The sequence below is a fragment of the Somniosus microcephalus genome, chromosome 4 (genome assembly GCF_052327205.1).
Source record: "Somniosus microcephalus isolate GS21.2 chromosome 4, FLI_Smic_1.0, whole genome shotgun sequence".
Taxonomy (NCBI): domain Eukaryota; kingdom Metazoa; phylum Chordata; class Chondrichthyes; order Squaliformes; family Somniosidae; genus Somniosus; species Somniosus microcephalus.
In genome coordinates, this window is record NC_140990.1 from 110,077,874 (window position 1) to 110,101,501 (window position 23,628).

Sequence of the window (23,628 nt, forward strand, 5' to 3'; positions counted from 1 at the left end):
CATCAGGGAGCTTCAGCATAGCAGTGAATGCACTAAAAGAAAAAGCCCGAAGAGCCCTATATGCAATAAAAAGAAAATTCTACAACATCCAAATCCCAATCAAAATCTGGCTAAAAATATTTGACAGCATAATCCTGCCCATTGCACTATACGGTAGTGAAGTATGGGGCCCGCTAAATCACCAAAGCTACACTAAATGGGAAAAACACACAATAGAAACCCTACATGCAGAATTCTGCCGAAGCATCCTTCGCATCCAAAGAAAAATGCCAACAAATGCATGCAGAGCCGAACTAGGCAGATACCCACTGATAATAAACATCCAAAAACGAGCACTAAACTTCCTAAATCACCTCAAATCTAGCTCCCCAGACACCCTTCATTTCAAAGCCTTTCAGACCCAAGAGCTAAACCCAGAAAAGAGTCCCCTGAGTCAGCTGCTACTGAAACTATGTACTCAGCCGGACGCTGATCAGCCCCACACCAACACAGCCGTCCAAACACCAATCCGAGTGAACCAAATCATTAAACAATGCAAAGAAACCTACCTGGAACATTGGAACAAAATAACCGAAAGCCAAAGCAGATTAGAATGTTACCGGGCCCTAAAAAGAGAATATAAACTGGCAGACTACCTCACGACCATCAGAGACACAAAACAGAGACAGACCCTCACCAGGTACAGACTAAGCGACCACCAACTGGAAATTGAAAAAGGCAGATACAAGAAATCCTGGCAGCCTAGAGAGAATAGAATATGCGATCAATGTCTGACCGGCGAGGTTGAAACAGAAATGCATTTCCTCCTAAAATGCGAAAAATTCAACACATCAAGAAACATATTATTCAACAAGCTAAGCCAAACAACCCCAGATTTCAAGGAATTGGATGACTTGTCAAAATTGAGATTAGTCCTGGGAGAAGGAGACAGACCATACCTTGGGGCAAATATGTAAAAAAATGTCACAACCTGAGGACTGTTTAAAATTAAGACTGTTTAAAATTAATATTGAACGTACCAAATGAAGTACAAAGACTGTTTAAAATTTATACTGTTTAAAAGTAACATTGTATGTACCCAACAAATGTCAAATCGATTGACACCTACAGAATGTTTGAAAATGTACCTTTTTGCTATGTAAGCTTTGGCAATATGGTTCTCTGTAAACTTTCATGCCAATAAAGCATTTGAATTGAATTGAATTAAATTGAGTCTGGGAGTGTGAGAGAGAGATTGGGAGCGTGAGAGAGAGAGAGACTGGAAGTCTGAGAGAGAGAGACTGGGAGTGAGAGAGAGAGATTGGGAGTTTGAGAGAGAGAGAGATTGGGTGTGTGAGAGAGAGAGAGATTGGGAGTGTGTGAGAGAGAGAGATTGATTTGTGTGAGAGAGAGAGATTGGGAGTGAGGGAGAGAGATTGGGAGTGTGAGAGAGAGAGAGTTTGGGCGTGTGAGAGAGAGAGAGATTGGGAGTGTGAGAGAGAGAGAGATTGGGAGTGAGAGAGAGAGAGAGATTGGTAGTGTGAGAGAGAGATTGAGAGTGTGAGAGAGAGAGACTGGGAGTGAGAGAGAGAGATTGGAAGTGTGAGATAGAGAGATTGGGAGTGTGAGGGAGAGAGATTGTGAGTGTGAGAGAGAGAGATTGGGAGTGTGAGAGAGAGAGAGAGATTGGGAGTTTCAGAGAGAGAAATAAGGAGTGTGAGAGAGAGAGAGATTGGGAGCGCCAGAGAGAGAGATTGGGTGTGTGAGAGAGAGATTGGGAGTGTGGGAGAAAGAGAGATTGGCTGTGTGAGAGAGAGGGAGATAGGGAGTGTGAGAGAGAGAGATTGGGAGTGTGACAGAGAGATTGGGAGTGTGAGAGAGAGAGAGATTGGGAGTGAGAGAGAGATAGACTGGGAGTGAGAGAGAAAGATTGAGGGTGTGAGAGAGAGAGATTGGGAGTGTGTGAGAGAGAGACTGGGTGTGTGAGAGAGAGAGACTGGGAGTGAGAGCGAGAGAGATTGGGAGTGTGAGAGAGAGAGAGAGATTGGGAGTGTGAGAGAGAGAGAGAATGTGAGTGTGAGAGAGAGAGATTGGGAGTATGAGAGAGAGATTGGGCGTGTGAGAGAGAGAGACTGGGAGTGTGAGAGAGAGATTGGGAGTGTAAGAGAGAGAGAGATTGGGAGTCTGAGGGAGAGAGACTGGGAGTGAGAGTGAGAGATTGGGAGTGTGAGAGAGAGATAGAGAATGGGAGTGTGAGAGAGAGAGATTTGGAGTGTGAGAGAGAGACATTGGGAGTGTGAGAGGGAGAGAGACTGGGAGTGTGAGAGAGAGAGAATGGGGGAGTGAGAGAGATAAATTGGAAGTGTGAGAGAGAGACATTGGGAGTGTGAGAGAGAGAGACACTGGGAGTGTGAGAGAGAGAATTGTGGTGTGAGAGAGAGAGAGATTGGGAGTGTGAGAGAGAGATTGGGTGTGTGAGAGAGAGAGAGATTGGGTGTGTGTGAGATTGGGAGTGTGAGAGAGAGTTTGGGAGTGTGAGAGAGAGAGATTGGGAGTGAGAGAGAGAGAGAGAATGTGTGTGCGAGAGAGAGAGAGATTGGGAGTGTGAGAGAGAGAGATTGGGAGTGTGAGAGAGAGAGACATTGGGAGTGTCAGAGAGAGAGATTGGGGGTGTGAGAGAGAGAGATTGGGAGTGTCAGAGAGAGAGATTGGGTGTGTGAGAGAGAGATTGGGAGCGTGAGAGAGAAAGACATTGGGTGTGTGAGAGAGAGAGAGATTGGGAGTGTGAGAGAGAGAGATTGGGAGTGTGACAGAGATTGGGAGTGTGAGAGAGAGAGAGATTGGGAGTGTGAGAGAGAGAGACTGGGAGTGTGAGAGAGAGATTGGGAGTGTGTGAGAGAGAGAGATTGGGAGTGAGAGAGAGAGAGTGAGATTGGGGGTGTGAGAGAGACAGATTGGGAGTGTGAGAGAGAGAGATTGGTTGTGTGAGCGAGAGAGAGTCTGGGAGTGTGAGAGAAAGATTGGAAGTGTGAGAGAGAGAGATTGGGAGTGTGAGGGAGAGACATTGGGAGTGTGAGAGAGAGAGAGACTGGGAGTGTGAGAGAGAGAGAATTGTAGTGTGAGAGAGAGAGAGATTGGGAGTGTGAGAGAGAGATTGGGAGTGTGACAGAGAGATTGGGAGTGTGTGTGAGAGAGAGATTTTGAGTGAGAGAGAGAGAGACTGCGGGTGAGAGAGAGAGAGATTGGGAGTGTGAGAGAAAGATAGAGAATGGGAGTGTGAGAGAGAGAGATTGGTTGTGTGAGAGAGAGACATTGGGAGTGTGAGAGGGAGAGAGACTGGGAGTGTGAGAGAGAGAGAGAATGGGAGTGTGAGAGAGAGAAATTGGGAGTGTGAGAGAGAGACATTGGGAGTGTGAGAGAGAGAGACACTGGGAGTGTGAGAGAGAGAATTGTGGTGTGAGAGAGAGAGAGATTGGGAGTGTGAGAGAGAGATTGGGAGTGTGACAGAGAGATTGGGAGTGTGTGAGAGAGAGATTGGTAGTGAGAGAGAGAGAGACTAGGGGTGAGAGAGAGAGAGATTGGGGGTGTGAGAGAGGGAGATTGGGAGTGTGAGAGAGAGAGACTGGGAGTGTGTGAGAGAGAGAGAGATTGGGAATGTGAGAGAGAGAGAGAGAATGGGAGTGTGAGAGAGTGAGATTGGAAGTGTGAGAGAGAGACATTGGGAGTGTGAGAGAGAGAGAGACTGGGAGTGTGAGAGAGAGAGAGAGAATTGTAGTGTGAGAGAGAGAGAGATTGGGAGTGAGAGAGAGAGATTGGGAGTGGGCGAGTCAGCACCTTCAGGTGAGGAGAGGGAGGGGAACCAGTGAGGGTAGCACTGAACCCAGCCAGAGTCAGCAGCTTCGGTGGAGGAGAGCATGGGGAACCAGTGAGTGTAGAACTGAGCCCAACCAGAACCAGCAGCTTCCGGGCCGGAGAGTGAAAGCAACCAGTGAATGTAGAACTGAACAAAGCCAGAGTCAGCAAATTCAGGGGGGGGGATGGAGGGGAATATCAGCGTGACTGGAAAAATCATCGAGACACACACACCCACGTGAGAGTGTTCCATGTATTGATTGTGGAAAGAGCTTTAACCAGTCGCACAGCCAGAAAAATACATCACACCATTCATAGTGGGGAGAAACCGTACATGTGTTCTGTGTGTGGACGAGGCTTCAACGGATTTTCCAACCTGGAGAGACGCAAGGGCACCTACACCATAGAGAATCAGGGGAAATGTGGGGACTGTGGGCAGGGGTTCAATTACCAGCCCCAGCTTGAAACTCACATCGGGATGACGCCGTTCACCTGCTTCGCCTGTGGGAAAGAATTGAACAAGTCCTCCCATCGCTCACACTCCAGTATCCTCACAGGGGGCAGAAACCATTGAAATGTTCCCTCGGTGGAGAGGGATTTAGTCATGATGCCAATTGTGACACACCAGCGAGCTTACATGTGTCTGCAGGGGTTTGAATTTCGCTGATATTAATCATATCCAGGACTGTTTAGTATTCTGGACAAACTTCACGTAAATCAATTGGTAATGGGTCAGCTTCAACCTTGGCTTTGAATAGCCTGACCAGTCATTGATAAAGTTTTCATAACTTCCTTGTTTTTGTTCACTATGCCTCTATATATAAAGCCCAGGTTTCTGTCTGCTTTTTAACAGCCTTATCAACTTGTCCTGCCTCCTTCAAAGATGTGTGTCCATACACCCTCAGGTGTCTCTGTTCCTGCAGTCCCTTTAAATTGTAGCATTTATATAATACTGGTTCTCCTAATTCTTTCGGTCAAGATGCATGACTTCACGCTGCACCATTTCACCAGTCTGTCTATGTCCTCCTGAAATCTGCTACGATCCTCCTCACATTTTACAATATTTCCAAGTGTTGTTTTAGCTACAACCTTTGAAACTGTGGCTCCTACACCTAAGTCCTGGTTAATAGTACATATCAAATGGAGAAGTGTCCCTAAAACCGACCCCTGGGGGACACCACCGTATACTTTCCTCTAGTCTGAAAAATAACCATTCATCACTATTCTCTGCTTTCTGTCTCTGAGCCAAGTCTGTGTCCATTCTGGCGCTGCCTGTTTAATCCCAAGTGCTTGTATATTGCAAACAATGCATTTTACTAAACACCTTTTGAAAGTCCATTTACACATCAACAGCAGTAACTTCATCAACTCTCTCCATTTAACAAATCCATGTATAACCCATGGTCTTCCAAATGATAATTAATGTTGTCGCGGATTTTGCTCACGAGAACTTTTCCTGCCACCGATATTAGGCTGACTGGCCTGCAGTTAATGGATAAATCCAATCCCTTGTTTTGAACAGCAGTGTTACATTTGCACCCTCCCATTTTTTGGCACCACTCCTGTATCCAAGCAAGGTTGAACATTTTTGGCCAGGGCATCCGCTATTTCCACCCTCCCTCCCCTCATCAACTAGGATGCATCCCATCTGGACCGAATGACTTTCTACTTTGGTCACTGTCTAACTATTCATCTAATTTTATCCTGTACAATTGCTCCATCCTCCTCTGCGACATTGGCAGACTAATCCTCTTTTGTGAAGACAGATTCAAACCAATCACATATTGTCTTAATGAATTTACATTATAAGTCAATGAGTGGTTGAAAAAATATTTTAATCAATTATGCAATTCTCTGGCATTATTAATGAATTTGTCTTTGCACTAACAAATATACACACCTCCCTAGTGACTGCACCTTGATGTGCTGGGAGGACTTGCGTGCAACCCTGACCCTGAAAGTTATGAGTACAACGAAATAAATCAAGCATTTAAAGTCATGAAAGAAAATAGCACAGAATTAAGTTGAATTCAAAATCAGAAGGCATCCCTGGAGATGAAGGAATAGCGAGCCATATATCCAAGATTACTGACAGCAATGTTAGGTGGCACAGTTAAATAGTGCAGATGGAATCAATACAAAACGCACGCCTGGAATGTAAAAAGGGCATTAAGGTGGCACTGAAAAATTTCGAGTTGAAAATGGCAACAGAAGGGAAGGTAATTAATTGTTGTTTTGTTGCATTAAGGGAAAAAGTGAAACGATGAATAAAGTGGGGCCAGTGGAAGTGTGATCTGATGAGGGCCTGATAACTGATGCTACAGACACATGATAACTGATGCTACATACACATGATGACTGATGCTACAGACACATGATAACTGATGCTGCATACACATGGTGACTGATGCTACATACACATGATGACTGATGCTACATTCACATGATGACTGATGCTACAGATACATGATAACTGATGCTACATACAAATAATGACTGATGCTGCATACACATGATAGCTGATTCTACACACACATGATAAGAGATACTATATACACATGATAACTGATGCTCCATACACATGATAACTGATGCTCCGTACACATGATAACTGATTCTACACACACATTGTTGTGTATTTTGAATGTGTATTAGAATTGTCCCACATGGGATACGTAGTCATGATTTGCAGTGCATTATGGCAAATGTACTGCATTGAGTGAAGACGCACATTGTAAATAAAATGGCCGTTAACTAAACTCTCCACCCCTTTTTAATTGTTACATAGGTAAGGGTATAAAACCCCTTGAGACACAATAAAACTGGCGATGAGGACGACAGACTTGTGCATCACTTTGCACTGGAATCGGCGATGTTTAAAGTAAGAAGTTCCTGTCTTTTCTTAATGGCGCGCCCGCAGTTTAGTTTCAGATGCAATCACCTCGTAAAGGTGGCGGTTCATGTGTTACACAAATAAGAAGGGGGCGAGTAACGATACAGTGAAACGAAGTGGAGGAAAACGGACTGTAAAAGTAAAATAAAAAAGTGGAGGAAAAGGACTGTAAAGAAGAAAAAAAAAGAAAACAAAATGGCTATGCTAACCGGAGCGTTTGGACCATTTGATGAAATGGCGGAGAAATGGAGTGCTTATAGAGAGCGTTTTGGATTTTTTGTGACTGCAAATGGCATTAAAGATGATGTGTAAGTGGCGATGTTCCTCAGTGTAATCGGAGCAAAAACATTTAGCTTGTTACGGAGTTTGATGCTCCCGGATAAGCCCGGCGCTAAGACATATGATCAGATTGTGGAAGTTTTGGAAACACATTTCGCACCAAAGCCACTGCTGATTGCCGAGAGGTTCAGGTTTCACAAACGAAACCAAGGGGAGGGTGAGTCCATAGCCGAATATGTTGCAGTGCTAAAGAAGCTAACTGAGCATTGTGAGTTTGGTGAAACTCTAAATGACACTGTCCGTGATAGGTTTGTGTGTGGATTAAGATGTGAAGCAACACAGAAGCGCTTGCTCACGACTGACAAACTGATGCTTAAATCAGCAGTGGAGCTCGCTGTGTCTATGGAGTTAGCAGCTAAAGATGCACAGCTGTTGGGGGCTGCAACAAGAGTGCACAGGCTAGCAGCTACAATGGATAAGCATGCAAGGGGCGCCAGAGAGTTTTACAGATGTGGAATGTCAGGTCATCAGACATCTGACTGCTGGTTTAAAGACCTGACCTGTCGGAAATGTGAAAAGAAAGGACACATTGAACGTGTGTGTAAAGGGCATAACAAACAATCCTACATAGAGACACACAAAAACAAACAAGAAAACACATCCAACTGGCGTTCTAAAAAGAAAAACCTACACATGGTGAAACAAGAACAGGAAGACAGTGACACAGGCTCTGATGGGGAGCTGAATCTCCATGTGTTAATGGTGAATGGAGGCTCATCAGGCTATGGAGTCACGCCACTACTAGAGGGAATTCCAGTCAAAATGGAGCTGGATACGGGGGCCGCTTTCTCCTTGATTTCAGAGAAGTTATTCAAAGTAAGCTGAACCACCTATCAATGACGCCGGCCAAGCTCATCTTAAAGACCTACACTGGGGAAACAGTCCCAATGCTGGGTAAGACGGAGGTCAAGGTGAAGCTTAATGGACAAACCGTGATGCTGCCAGTTTACATGCTCAAGGGTGACTATCCATCCCTGATGGGCAGGCCATGGTTGGAGAAAATTCATCTGGATTGTAAAAAAGTGAATGCGGTGTCAGTCGAAGAGGCGGGGCTAGCGGCAGTGTTGACAAAGCATGCAGCTGTCTTTGATGGAGAATTGGGGAGTATGAAGGGGATTCCGGTCAATCTCAAGGTGAAGCCTGACAGCCAGCCACGATTCCTGAAGGCCAGGAACGTTCCCTATGCCCTCAGACCAAAGGTGGAGGCTGACCTGGAGCGTCTGGTCAAGATAGGGGTCCTGGTGCCGGTTTCGCACAGTGAGTGGGCCACGCCCATGGTACCAGTGATGAAGAGTGATGGCGCAGTTCGCTTATGTGGAGATTTCAAAGTAACAGTGAATCCTGTGCTCTCAGTTGAACAGCACCCCCTCCCCATCATTGAAGATCTTTTCGCGGGTCTAGCAGGTGGTCAGAAGTTTGGCAAGATTGATCTATGCCAAGCCTACTTGCAGAAGCATGTAGAAGAGGACTCACAGAAGTAACTCACCATCACCATCCACAAGGGTCTCTACAGGTAGTGCCACCTACCCTATGGTATAACGTCAGCACCAGCATTGTTTCAGCGGGCTATGGACCAGATCTTAAGCGGCATTCCAGGGGCACAATGTTATCTCAACGATGTCCTTGTCACAGGAAAGGACGACAACGAGCATCTGCAGAACCTGACGAAGACACTGGGAAGACTTGAAGAATATGGCTTACGCGTTCGCAAGGACAAATGCGAATTTTTCAAGCCATCAGTGGAGTACCTAGGCCATGTCATCGACGCGGATGGCCTGCACACAGCACCGTCGAAAGTGAAAGCCATTGCCGACGCTCCTGCACCTACAAATGTCGGTCAGCTGCGGTCATTCTTAGGTCTCCTGAACTATTGCGGAAAGTTTATTCCACAGCTGGCATCACTGTTAAAGCCATTACATGAGTTGCTGTGTCAGGGCAAGGCCTGGGCGTGGACGAAGGAGTGCAAAGCTGCATTCAAGCAAGCCAAAGCAGCTTTGACTGACCCCAGAGTGTAGATGCACTTAGACCCATCGTTGCAGATTGAGCTGGCCTGTGACACATCGCCTTATGGCGTCGGTGCGGTCGTGTCCCGCACCTTTCCCTCAGGAGAAGGGAAGCTGATTGCATTTGCGTCAAGGTCCCTGAGCAAGGTGGAGGTGAAATACCCGCAGATCGAAAAAGAGGCTTTGGGCATCACCTTTGGAATCAAAAAGTTCCATCACTACTTGTTCGGAAGGAAATTCACCTTGCTGACGGATCATCGTCCTCTGACATCGATCTTTGGTCCACACACAGGAATACTCACCCTGGCAGCGTGCAGGCTGCAGAGCTGGGCGCTGATGTAAAGCGCTCACAATTACAACATCAAATACCAGAGTTCAGCAGCACATGGCAATGCGGACGGATTGTCAAGACTTCTGCTGCCTGTGCCCTCTGAAGGCTGTGAGCAGAAGATTTTCTACTTTGACATGGTAAGCAGTGCCTCTGTCATGGCCTGGCAGGTCAAGAAAGAGACCAGAGTGGACCCTACACTATCCAAGGTGCTGGATCGGGTGATGCAAGGAGATGGACCACGGGTGTCAGACGCACTACCTGAGCTCCTACCTTACCTGTCAAGAGGGAAGGACTTGTCTGTCACATCAGGATGCCTCCTTTGGGGCATGCAAGTGATCATACCACCAAAGCTGCAGAAACATGTCCTCAACGAGCTGCACTCAGGACATTGTGGTATTGTCCGGATGAAGGAGCTGGCACAAAGCTACTTCTGGTGGTCCGGTCTGGATCATGAAATTGAAGTTGAAGCGAAATCATGCCCATCATGCGAGACAACCAAGGATACACCAAGAGCAGCGCCACTGCATCCATGGGAATGGCCAGTGACACCATGGCAACGGATCCATCAGGACTTCGCGGGACCAGTGGTAGGAGTAATCTTCCTGGTCGTGGTGGACTCCCATTCCAAATGGCCGGAGGTTGCAGTAATGTCCACTACCACTACGGAGAAATCCATCGAGACTCTGAGAGAGATGTTCGGGCGATTTGGTCTGCTGGAGCAGATCGTAACCGACAATGGAACACAGTTTACATCCCAGGAGATGGAAGAGTTCCTCAAGGGCAATGGAATCCAGCACACGTTCTCCGCGCCTTATCATCCATCCATGAATGGATTGGCGGAGAGAGTTGTCAGAACACTGAAATGCGCATTGAAAGCGGCAAGGAGTGATGCTCCTCTAAAGCAGTGCCTGAATGCTTTCTTGCTGAAATACCGAAACACACCTCATGCTACGACTGGAGCATCTCCTGCTTACCTACTCATGGGAAGGCAGCTACGGACACGCCTTGACCTGCTGAGGCCAATGTCCACAGAAGCAGTGGTGCACGCCAATCAGCAGGATCAGGTCAGCAGACGAGCTCAGAGGTCCAAAGAATGAAACTTTTTGGTGGGGGACAAAGTCCTCGCATGTAACTACAGCACCCCAGAGCAGTGGGTCCCAGCTATGGCCATTCAAAAGATGGGCCCCGTTTCATACCGCGTCCGCACCAGAGACGATCAAACATGGAGATGGCATGTAGACCTGTTACTGCCAAGACAGTCGCCACAGGCAACCCAAGAAACAGAGGATCAAGGACCTGCTGGGGGCTCCAGCAGGGACTGGTCGTTCGACCCTTAGACGGTGGCACCATCCACTCTTGTGCCATCAAGGGAGGACGCCACGCCTGCAGGATCATGGGAGAGCCAGCCAGAGCCTGCTCCTGAGACTAGGCGTTAACCCCAAAGAGAAAGGCAGCCTCCAGAGCGCCTTAGTTACAGTTAGTGCTAACCTGTGTGCATGGGGCAGAATAATCTCCAGGGTTTGCGGAATGTAGAGGCAGTCTGCCCTCTCTTCCAAGTTATAGTCATTTTCAGTTATTCTGTTTTGTGGACATTCTACTTTAAGGGGGAGGAAATATGTTGTGTATTTTGAATGTGTATTAGAATTGTCCCACATGGGATACCGTAGTGGTGATTTGCAATGCACTATGGGAAATGTACTGCATTGAGTGAAGAAGCACATTGTAAATAAAATGGCTGTTAACTAAACTCTCCACCCCGGAGTCCTTCTTAATTGTTATATAGGTAAGGGTATAAAACCCCTTGAGACACAATACACATGATAACAGATATTATAAGATGATAACCGATGCTCCATACACATGATAACTGATGCTACATACACATGATAACTGAAGATTATACACATGATGACTGATGCTTCAGACACATGAAAACTGATGCTGCATACACATGATCACTGATGCTACATACACATGACGACTGATGCTGTACACACATGACCACTGATGCTACATACACATGATGACTGATGCTACAGACACATGATAACTGATGCTACACACACATGATGATTGATGCTACAGACACATTATAACTGTTGCTGCATACACATAATGAGTGATTCTGCATACACATGATAACTGATTCTACATACACATGATAACTGATGCTACATACACATGATGACTGATGTTGCATACACATGAAAACTGATGCTACATACACATGATAACCGATTCTACACACACATGATAAGAAATACTATATACACATGATAGCTGATGCGCCATACACATGATAACTGATGCTACATACAAATGATAACTGATTCTATACACACATGATAACAGACACTATACGCACATGATAACTGATGTTCCGTACACATGATAACTGATGCTACATACACATGATAACTGATGCTCCATACACACGATAACTGATGCTACATACACATAATATCTGATGCTACATACACATGATAACTGATGCTATATACACATGATAACTGATGCTCCATACACATGATAACTGATGCTACATACACATGATAACTGATGCTCCATACACATGATAACTGATGATACATAAACATGCTAACTGATGCTACATACACATGATAACTGATGCTCCACACACATGATAACTAATGCTACATACACGTGATAACTGATGCTATGTACACATGATAACTGATGTAAATGCACAGGATATTTGATGCTACATACACATGATAACTGAGTTGACGCAGGCTGCAAAAGGGTAAATAAGTTTTTTGCCTTAGTTTCTAAAAAGGATTGCTATGATAATTTATTTGAACTGGAAATGGGAACTAGAAGGTTTTTTAGTGGTAAGTTGTGGCACTATTCACATTACCACCAGCATGGTTGACGAAAAGCTGTACAATCTTAAGATGAATAACAAAGACAGCTTACTTCCACCTCCGTAACAACGCCCATCACTGCCCTTGCCTCAGCTCATCTGCTGCTGAAACCCTCATTCATGCCTTTGTTACCTCTAGACTTGATTATTGCAACGCGCTCTTGGCTGGCCTCCCACTTTCCACCCTACATAATCTTGAGGTCATCCAAAACTCGGCTGTCTGTAACTCGCACCAAGTCTCATTCTCCCATCACCCCTGTGCTGGCTGACCTACATTGGCTCCCGTTTAAGCAGGGCCTCAATTTCAAAATTCTCGTCCCTTTTTACAAATCACTCCATGGCCTCGCCCCTTCCTATCTCTGTAATCTCTTTCAGCCCCACAAACCACTGAGATATCTGCGCTCCTCTAATTCTGCCCTCTTGAGGATCGCTGATTATAATTGCTCAACCTTTGTTCGTTGTGCCTTCTGTTGCCTAGGCCCTCAGCTCTGGAATTCCCTGTCAAAACCTGTCCACCTCGCTACCTCTATTTCCTCCTTTAAGACGCTCCTGAATACCTACCTCTTTGACCAAGCTTTTGGTCACCTGCCCTAATTTATCCTTATGTGGATCGGTGTCAATTTTTTTTTGTCTTAAAATACTCCTGTGCAGTGCCTTGGGACGTTTTACTACGTTAAAGGTGCTATATAAATACAAGTTGTTGTTTTTGTTGAATCAATCTCAGCTGCCGGGGAAGATTCATCCGAGGATCCTTGTGGAGATAGAAAAGAAAATTGCAGGAACTCCAGCCCAAATCTGGGAGAAATTATTGAATGCTGGAGAGGTGCTGGGGACCGGAGAAAGGCAGATGCTATATCTATATTTTTAAAGAAAAAAGGTAGCAAACGTAAGAGGAAACTACAGACCAGTGAGTTAGAGGTCCATTGTGGGTAAAGTCATGGAAACCCTGAATAAAGATAAGATCATGGAGCATCTGGATAGAAATGTCATCCTAAAATCTAACCAGAATCTCTTGCCAATCTAGTTCACTAGTTCCCTTCGAGAGTGTGACAAAGGAGCTGGACAGGGGTAAGGCAGTGGGTGAGGTGGACTTGGCTTCAATCAGGCCTTTTATACACATCCGCTGGAAAGGATGGGACTGGAAAGAAAGATCGTGAGAATCTATGGGAATATTTTACAAGGGATGTGTAAATAGTACACCGATTGAACCCAGAGAGCAGTGATACAGGGATTGCCATCAGACTGGGAGAATATTACCAATGGGGTCCACAGAGATCTGGTCTGTACCTTTTTTTTCACTATCTTTATAAATGATTTGGAGCTAGGAGTCACATGAACAATGGCAACACTTTCAGATGAAACAAAGCTGGTGCAGGTGGCAGACTGCAAAGCTGAAGAGGATAAGCTACAGGAGGATTTAAATACCTGGGAATTGGGTAGTCAGGCGACAGATGTCATTCAATGTCGAGAAAGACAAACTGCGTCACATGGAGGCAAGGAATCCAGGAAGGGACAATCACTTAAATGAAAAAATATTAATCTCCTGGAAAATTAAAGAGATCTGGGGGTCTTATTGACGATAAATTGAAACTATTGCAACAATGCGTAAAGCAAATCAGACGTTGGGCTGTATTAAAATGTCAATATTGGACGGAGAAAGCTTGGCAATCCTGCCCCACTTTACAAATCATTGGTGCAACCGGGCTCACATTACCGTGTACAGCTCTGGACAACATGGGGTATTGCAGCTAGTGAACGGACATGGAAGAGAGTGACCAGAATTACTGGAGGATGGAGGGATTGGATTGTGAGGAGCGATTGTGTAAATTGATCAAGTTCTCACTGGAAAAGAGAATGTCGAGAGGTGATCTGATTGCTGTTTTTAGGATTCTAAAGGGAGCAGATAACGTAGAGCATGACAAGTTATTTCACCTTGCCCAGACTGTAGAAGCAGAGGATACGGCCTCGCTTGAAGGGATTCAATTCAAACCCAATCTGCTGAAACAGTATTTCAGTGAGTGAGTGGTCAATCTGTGGGACAGGCTGCCTAGAGAGATGGTGGAAGCAGTTGGTTTTGATTCATTCAAATGCAAATTAAATAGACATCATTCCTAGAATAATACTTTGGGATACAGAATGTGAATAATTAGAGACATGACATGTGGAAAGTGCAGCGTGCTCGGGAGGAAGAGGTGATTTTGGACCTATGGGCCCAAAAATTCGGGTCGGAGTCTTCCCGCGGGTGCAAGCGTCCGACTTGCACTTACCTAGCACGCCGGCCGTTGTGCTGTGGGCCCGCATGGGATTCCGATCCTGGGCCTGCTCCAACTGCCGGCATGCAGTGCTTGCATATCCCAGGGGCGCAGTTAGTTCGAAGCGTCCCCTGGGATTACGTGGACCATGGAGAGCCAATGATAGCAGGGAATCTGTATTCATAGATTTAACAAGAAGTCCTGTCAAATCTATGAATACCATTCGGCACCAAAACATAACTAAAACTTCAAGGCCTAGAAATTCGGTGGGCTGCGCCAGCATTTAGCGGCCAAAGAGGGCACTTAGTAGGTTTAGCGCCACTGGCCAAGCCTCCCGCGAAATTTAGCGGGGCGCTAATGGTGGCGCGAGCCATTAGCGCTGTGGCGCCACCGATGACATCATCGGTGTGCGCAGCATCCCGCTACCACACTGATCGCGAAATTTGGTAGCATCCCCTGCTGTAACGCAGGTCGCAATTTGCAACCGGTTGAGTGGGGCCTACCTGCGGCGGTCGAGGTGCTGCGGTGCGGGCGGCCATTTTTTTTGCTGGCCACCTGCCAGCACCTCTTCGTGCAGCCGTCCTCAACCTCCTGAGCACCCACCCAGGCATTGTGCCGGCTGCCTTCCAAGAGCCCGGCACTTCACCTCGGTGCCGGGATCATTTGCCAGCACTCGCGATCTTAGATTGCACTGCAGCAGGCACCTGCCCTTTAAGAAGGGGAGGAAGGCCTGCAGTACCGCAATGCTCCAGCCGCCGTGTGTGGTGCTTCAGCATGTTGTGCTGCGAACTTCAGTTGCAGCACCCCAAGACGGATGCGGGGCTCCGCGTGTAGCGCTGCGCTTCCGTTTGGGGCGCTCAAACTGATTTTCCGGTGGGCGCTCGTGACTCCTTCCGGGGTGGTACTTCCGGCGCCCTGGTGAGACTGGGCGCCACCAAATTTCTAGGCCCAACTATTTTTAAAAAAATCACATTTTTAAAATGCCTATAAATTACATAAAATAACTTATTTTAAACAATAATTTAAATTTTTGAAGAAATTAATTACAGTTTCTAATGGGGCTAAAAATAAACTTACCTTTCTTTAAAGTATTTAAAAGTAATAAACCTGTGGAAATTGTTTTTAAAGTTTACTTGATTCGCCACTTACGTTGTTAAAAGCAGGCCTTGTGACTGTTTTATAAAAGCGTAGCTCCTGGAGACTTACCCTCCCAGAGAAACCTGCAAAAAAGTACGGAACTTCCAGGTGTATGCGCTGCCTCTCCAGCACGTGCGTTCGACCAGTGAACCCCTTCCTGTTAGGGAATGGAAGTTCCGGTTTCCCGCGCATGTTCAGTGCATGCACGAAACTGGCACTTTCGTTGGGCCTACACATGAGTACCCAGCATGCTCTCACCCATGGTGACCCGAAGTTCTTGCCCATGTTTCCTAAAGCTCTCCACATCTGGGGTTTTCACAGAAACATAAAATAGAATCATAGAATGGTTACAGCACAGAAGGAGTCCATGCAGCCCATGGAGCCCTTGCTGAGCTCTCTGAAAGAGCACTTCAGCTGGTCCCACTCCCCCGTCCTTCCCCCACAGCCCTTCAATTTTTTTCCCTTATCCAATTCCCTTTTGAAAGCCACGATTGAATCTGCCCCACCACCCTTTCAGGCAGCACATTTCAGATCCTAACCAGTCACTGCATAAATATGTTTTTTCTCATGTCGCCTTTGGTTCTTCTGCCAATCACCTTAAACCTGTGTCCTCTGGTTCTCGGCCCTTCTGTCAATCAGAACAGTTTATCTCTCTACTCTGTCTAGACCCCTCTTGATTTTGAAAACCTCTATCAAATCTCCTCTCAACCTTCTCTGTTCTAAGGAAAACAACCCAGCTTCTCGAGGCTATCCAGTAACCCAAGTCACTCATCCTTGGAACCATTCTTTTAATTTTTTTCTGCACCCTCTCTAAGGCCTTCACATCCTTCCTAAAGTTCGTTCCCCAGAATTGGACACACTAGTCCAGTTGAGGCCCAACCAATGTTTCATGAAGTTTTATCATAACTTCCTTACTTTCGGACTCTGCGCCTCTATTTATGAAGCCCAAGATGCAGTGCACTTTTTTAACCGCTTTCTTAACCTGCCCTGCCACCTTCAACGATTTATGCACATATACCCACTGATATCTCTGTTCATGCACACCCTTTATGCTTCTACCTTTTAGCTTATATTGTCTCTCCTCCTTCTTCCTACCAAAATGCATCACTTCGCACTTTTCTGCATTAAATGTCATCTGCCATGTGTCCGCCCATTCCACCAGCCTGTCTCTGTCCTTTTGAAGTCTATCACTCCCCTCACTGTTCACTATACTTCAAAGTATCATGTCATCTGCACATTATCAATTTTGCCCTTCACACCCAAGTCTATGCCATTAATATATATCAAGAAAAGCAGTGGTACTAGTACTGACCCCTGGGGAACACAACTGTGTACCTTCCTCCAATCCAAAAAAGAAACGTTCACCACTACTCTCTGTTTCCTGTCACTTTGCCAATTTGGTATCCATGCTGCCACTATCCTCTTTATTCCATGGGATCCAACTTTGCTGGAAAGCCGATTATGTTGCACTTTATCAAACGCCTTTTGGAAGTCCATGTACACCACATCAACAGCATTGCCGTCATCAACCCTTTCTGTTACCTCACCAAAAAGCCCGGCTCATCTTTGGGTCTGTTGTAGACTAATTGATAGAGATTGACTGCTGTGAATTTTCAACAGCTCTTATCGGTGTATCATGGGACTACTAGGATGATAGAAATTGAACTAGACTGGAGTGCATAATCAATAGTGTAGATGATCATCTCATTTAATTTGATCAATTTCCTATTTTTATGATTTTGGTGATTATTGTTTAGATTAATTTTATTTTGTTTAATGACACAGGGGGTGTCGTCATAACTGAAAACTGAAAAGAGTAAAAAGTGATCTCGATAGTCGTTTTCTTTATCCTCCAGCAATTCCTCTGTTCCTGTGTTTCTGGACACAGGAGTGTGGCTGTGGGGTGGTGCCCAGTGAGTGGGGAACAATGCGTGGGGTCAGCGCGTGCTCCCATTTCAGAGCGTATCCAACACTCAAGATCCAAACCATTCCCAGGAGGGATTCTGGGTCTCTTCATTAAAAAGTTAAGATTGATATGCAATGACAGATCAGAGGTCAGACTCCGCATGCATGTAGAGATACTCCAGGGCCCTCGGGGCTGGTGGGAATGTACCAGGTCTGAGTCAGCACCGACAAGAGAACTGGAAACTAACTGAGAACGGGTTACAACACTGAATTGTGCGCTGATGCAGTGTTCCTTATAAATTCTTAAATTCTCATTGGGTAAGGGTCTTAGAATGAGTGACTGTGTATCTGGGAGGGGAGGCCGTGCCTGACACAGAAAAGAAGAGCACAGCATGGAATATAAGGTAAAATCCATGCTATACTTTACTATTTTCATCATTTAAATAATTTAGCAATTAAATTCATTGCATATTTCACCCCATCCTTTATTGCCTCCCTCAATTTACTCTGGGTCCCTGCATAAATTAACGGGTTGACACAGGAACTCAAAAGTTCAAGCATATATCCACTTTCCTCCAGAATAACATTTGATTCCTTGAAACCAGAACCTCTGAAACATGTAACGCTCGCAATCTGGACAAAGAAGAAAGATAAAAGATACAAAAAATATAACATCATGAAACTGCCCGAGATACAGAAGAGTAAGACCGTGGGCTTTCTCTGGCTCGCCATCTCTGGGTAGTCTGATTCTCCCCATTGCTGTGAGCCCGGAGTCTCCTGTGAATTCTATTGGCCGCTCGAATGTGTCTGACGGTCAGAGCATTGAGCAGCAAAATCAGAATGAATGGGAGGCATGGGGTTAAAATATGATGAAACCAGTCATATGCGACCCATGCAGGTGAGCTATAACATATTAATGGCCCAGAAATTCGGGTCGGAGGATTCCCACGGGTGCAAACCTTATACCTGCACTTACCTACCATGCCAGCCATTGTGCTGTGGGCCGACGTAGGATTCCGATCCTGGGCCTCCTCCAACTGGCGGTGCGCAGTACTTGCGTATCCCAGGGGCGCAGTTAATTCAAAGTGCCCCTGGGATCACATGGGCCATGGAGAGCCAGTGGTAGCAGTGAGTGCCCATTCATAAATTTGACAGGAAGAGCTGTCAAAACTATAAATACTATAAGCCCCAAACATAACTAAAATTTAATTATTTTTTTTTAATTCACATTTTTAAAATATAACTATATATTACATAAAATAACTATTTTAAACAATAATGGCCAGAAATTCGGGTCCCAACGCGTGAGTGCGCATGGGGTACTCATGCGTGGACCCAATGGAAGTGCTGGTTTCTTGCATGCACTGCGCATGCATGGGAAACCGGCACTTCCGTTCCTCTGAACAAATGGGTTCAGAGGTCGAACGCGTGCATGCGGGAGGCTGCGCGTGCACTTTGAACTTACGTTTTTTTACAGGTTTTTCCGTGAAGGTATGTCTTTAGATTTTAGAAATGTAAAAACCAGGTGTAAGGCCTGCATTTTAAAAGGTAAGTGGTCAATTAATTAAAATTAAAACATTTTTTCCACAGGTTTATTATTTTTAAATACTTTAAAGCAAGGTAAGTTTATTTTAAGCCCCATTTTTTCATAAAAGTATTTTTTTCAAATATTTAAATTATTGTTTAAAATAGTTATTTAATGTAATTTATAGTTTATTTAAAAAGTGTGATATTTTTAAAATTTATTTCAAGGTTTACTGTTATTTTGGGGCCCGTATATTCATAATTTTAGACAGGTCTTCCCGTCAATCTTATGAATGGGCTTTTCCCTCCTCTGATTGGCAGCCCATGGCTCACGTGATCCCAGGGGACGTATCGCACTAACTACGCCCCTGGGACACGCAAACACAGCGCGCCAGCAGCTGGTTCAGGCCCCGGAGCGGAATTCCATGGGAGCCCAGAGCCCACAGCGCGCAATGTAAGTGAGGTCGGTGGCTTGCACCCGCGGGAAGCCCCCGAGTCAAAATTCTGGGCCAATTTAAATTTTTGAAAAAAATAATTACATTTTTCTAACGGGGCTAAAAATAAACTTATCTTTCATTAAAGTATTTAAAAATAATAAACCTGCGGAAAAATGTTTTAATTTCAATTAATCCACCACTTACCTTATTAAAAGCAGGCCTTGTGCCTGCTTCTTAAATGTGTAACTGTTGGAGACTTACCCTCCCGGAGAAACGTGCAAAAAAAAGTAAGTTCCAGGCGCAGGCACTGCCTCCCCGGCACATGCGATTGACCTCTGAACCCCTTCCTTTGGAAGTTCCGGTTTCCCACGCATGCGCAGTGCATGCACAAAACCAGCACTTTCGTTGGGCCTACGGGTGAGTACCCAGCGCGTACTCACCTGTGGAGACCCGAATTTCTGGACCATTACTTAAAGCTGCAGAGCCAAGATGCATCGTTAATGATAAAAAAAGGCTCATACATAAAGTACCAAGGGATGTTTCTAGCACAGCTCATTATACAGGCCGTTCCTAGAACCCCTGCCGCCGTTATCTCGGTGAAATATTTTGTTTTCAGCTTCTGGCAATTAATAGCTACAAGTTGATCAATGGTAAAAGCAACCGTTACCCAGACAGAACTTCCTATGAGTCCATAAATTAGCGCAAGCTTGAGACTACAGACCGGAGTGATGGACAGGAAACAGAATGGGAAATAAATACCTACAATCCGGTTCCATCGCACAGCCGTGATAATGACCAGGAGATCCGTCCCCGCCATGGATACCAGGTAGTAAGTGATACATCTGGAGAGACCGCACCTTCCTCGGGACAGGATCACAATCACTGCCAAATTAGCTCTAAAAGAGACAGACAGATAGTCAGTGAATAACCGATTGAGATAGAGAAAGAGAGAGAGAGCAGACAATGCTGGAAACACTCACAGCTCAGGCTGCGTCTGTGAAGAGAGAACAGAGTTAGTGTTTCTGGTTAGTGACCTTCTGTTCCACCAGAGAAAGGCCCCTCCCATAATGCAGCGCCCCTCAGCACTGCACTGCGCTGTCAGGATAAACTATGGGCTTAGTCATAAACTGGACCTTCAACTTACAATGTTGCGACTCAGATCCGAGAGATGCCATCAGTTATGCACCTTCAATCAATGTGGAGTAAAGAACGGGGACGAGAACAGTACGAGACACAAGAATACAAGAAATAGGAGCAGGAGTAGGCCAATCTGCCCCTCGAGCCTGCTCCACAATTCAATAAGATCATGGCTGATCTGATCCTAACCTCAAATCTTCTATCACTCTCCATCCCACCCGAACCCATGTGATCTCCCGGGAGAGGCGAAAAACCAGCTAAAAAACCCAATGGCAAATTTGGGAGAAAAAATCTGGGAAATTCCTCACCAACCCATCTAGGCGATCGAAACTCTTCCAGGAGATCACTCTGTCCCTATATTTTCTACAGTACTTACCTTCTGTAAAGGCGATCTCCACCCCAGCCACGAACAGGAATAAAACCATCTCCTGAAAACTAACACAGAATTAGAACACAAGAAGTAGGAGCAGAACGAGGCTACAAGGCCCCTGTGCCCGTTCCACTACCCACAGGGCCATGACCATTCCGAACCTAGACTCATGTCCAATTTCCTGCCCGCTCCCCGTAACCCTTAATTCCCTTTACTTCTAGGAAACGATCTATTTCTGTTTTAAATTTAATTAATGATGTAGCTTCCACAGCTTTCTGGGGCAGCAAATTCCACAAAGCTACCACACTCTGAATGAAGAAGTTTCTCCTCATCTCACTTTTGAAAGAGCAGCCCCTTATTTTAAGCTTTTGCCCCCTTGTTCTAGTTTCACCCATCATTGGGAACATCCTCACCGCTTCCAGCCGATCAAGCCCCTTCTCAATCTTATATGTTTCAATAAGATCGCCTCTCATTCTTCTGAACTCCAATGAGTAGAGTCCCAATCTATTCAACCACTCCTCATATGACCACCCCCTCATCCCCGGGATTAACTTAGTGAACCTTCTTTGTACTGACTCGAGAGCAAGTATGTCTTTTCTTAAGTATGGACACCAAAACTGTATGCAGTGTTCCAGGTGCGGGCTCAACAATACCTTGTACAACTGAAGCAATACCTCCCTGTTTTTATATTCTATCCCCCTAGCAATAAAAGCCAACATTCCATTGGCCTTCTTGATCACTTGTGTATACTAACTTGATCACTTGTGCATACTAACTTTTTGAGTTTCGTGCACCAGGACACCCAGATCCCTTTGTACTACAGTACTTTCCAGTTTCTTGCCATTCAGATAATAACTTGCTCTATGATTTTTCCTACCAAAGTGCAGAACCTCACACTTTCCAGTATTGTATTCCATCTGCCAAAACTCTGCCCACTTACTTAGCCTGTCTATGTCACTTTGCAGGTTTTTTATGTCCTCCTCACTCACTACGTTCCCTCCCATCTTTGTATCATCTGCAAACTTTGATATGTTACACTCGGCCCCTTCCTCCAAATCGTTAATATAGATTGTAAAGATTTGGGGACCCAGCACTGACCCCTGCGGAACACCACTAGTCACTGATTGCCAGTCTGAGAATGAACCATTTACCCCAACTCTCTGCTTTCTGTTAGAAAGCCAATGCTCCACCCACGCCAGAATATTACCCCCAATCCCGTGATTTTTTATCTTGAGCAATAATCTTTTGTGTGGCACCTTGTCAAATGCCTTTTGGAAGTCTAAATACACTACGTCCACTGGTTCTCCTTTATCTACCCTGTATTTTACTTCCTCAAAGAACTCAAGCAAATTTGTCAAACATGACTTCCCCTTCATGAAACCATGCTGAGTTTGTCCTATTAAATTATGTTTATCCAAATGTCCCGTTACTGTCTCCTTAATAATGGACTCTAACATTTTACCAACCACAGATGTTAGGCTAACAGGTCTATAGTTTCCAGCCTTCTGCCTACTGCCCTTTTTAAATAAGGGTGTTACATTAGCAGTTTTCCAATCTGCTGGGACCTTTGCTGAGTCCAGGGAGTTTTGAAAATTATTGCCAATGCACCCACAATCCCTACCGTCACTTCCCTCAAGACCCTAGGATGTAAGCCATCAGGTCCAGGGGATTTATCCGGTTTAAGTCCCATTATTTTACCAAGTACCACTTCCTTAGTGATTTTAATCGTATTTAGCTCCTCTCCCCCTAGAGCCCCCTGTTTGTCCAGTGTTGGGATATTCTTAGTGTCCTCTACCGTAATGACTGATACAAAAAAATTTTGTTCAGCGTTATTGCCATCTCCATATTTCCCACCATTAATTTTCCAGTCTCATCCTCTAAGGGACCAACATTTACTTCAGCCAAACTTTTTCTTTTTATATAACTATAGAAACTATTGCTATCCTTTTTTATATTTTTTGCTAATTTACTTTCATAATCTATCTTCCCTTTCTTAATCAATCTTTTAGTTATTTTTTGCTGTCTTTTAAAGACTTCCCAATCTTCTATCCTCCCACTAGATTTTGCTACCTTATATACCCTTGTTTTAGTCGGATACTATCCTTAATTACTTTAATTAGCCACGGATGGCTGTATTTTATTTTACACCCTTTTTTCCTCAGTGGAATATATATTTTTTGGAAGTTGTAAAATAACTCCTTAAATGTGCACCAAAAATCATGTACCGCCTTACCCTTTAATCTATTTTCCCAGTCCACTCTAATCAATTCCGCTCTCATACCTTCATAGTCTCCTTTATTCAAGCTCAGCATGCTTGCTAGAGATCAAACCTTCTCACCCTCTACTTAAATATTGAATTCAACCATGATATGGTCACTCATTCCAAGGGGATCCTTTACTAGGACATATTTAATTTGTCCTGTCTCATTACACAGGACCAAATCTAAGGATGCTTGCCCCCTGGTCGGTTCATTTACATACTGCTCAAGAAACCCATCCCTAATACACTCAATGAACTCATCCTCAAGGCTGCTCTGCCCAATTTGATTTGTCCAGTTAATATGATAGTTAAAATCCCCCATAAT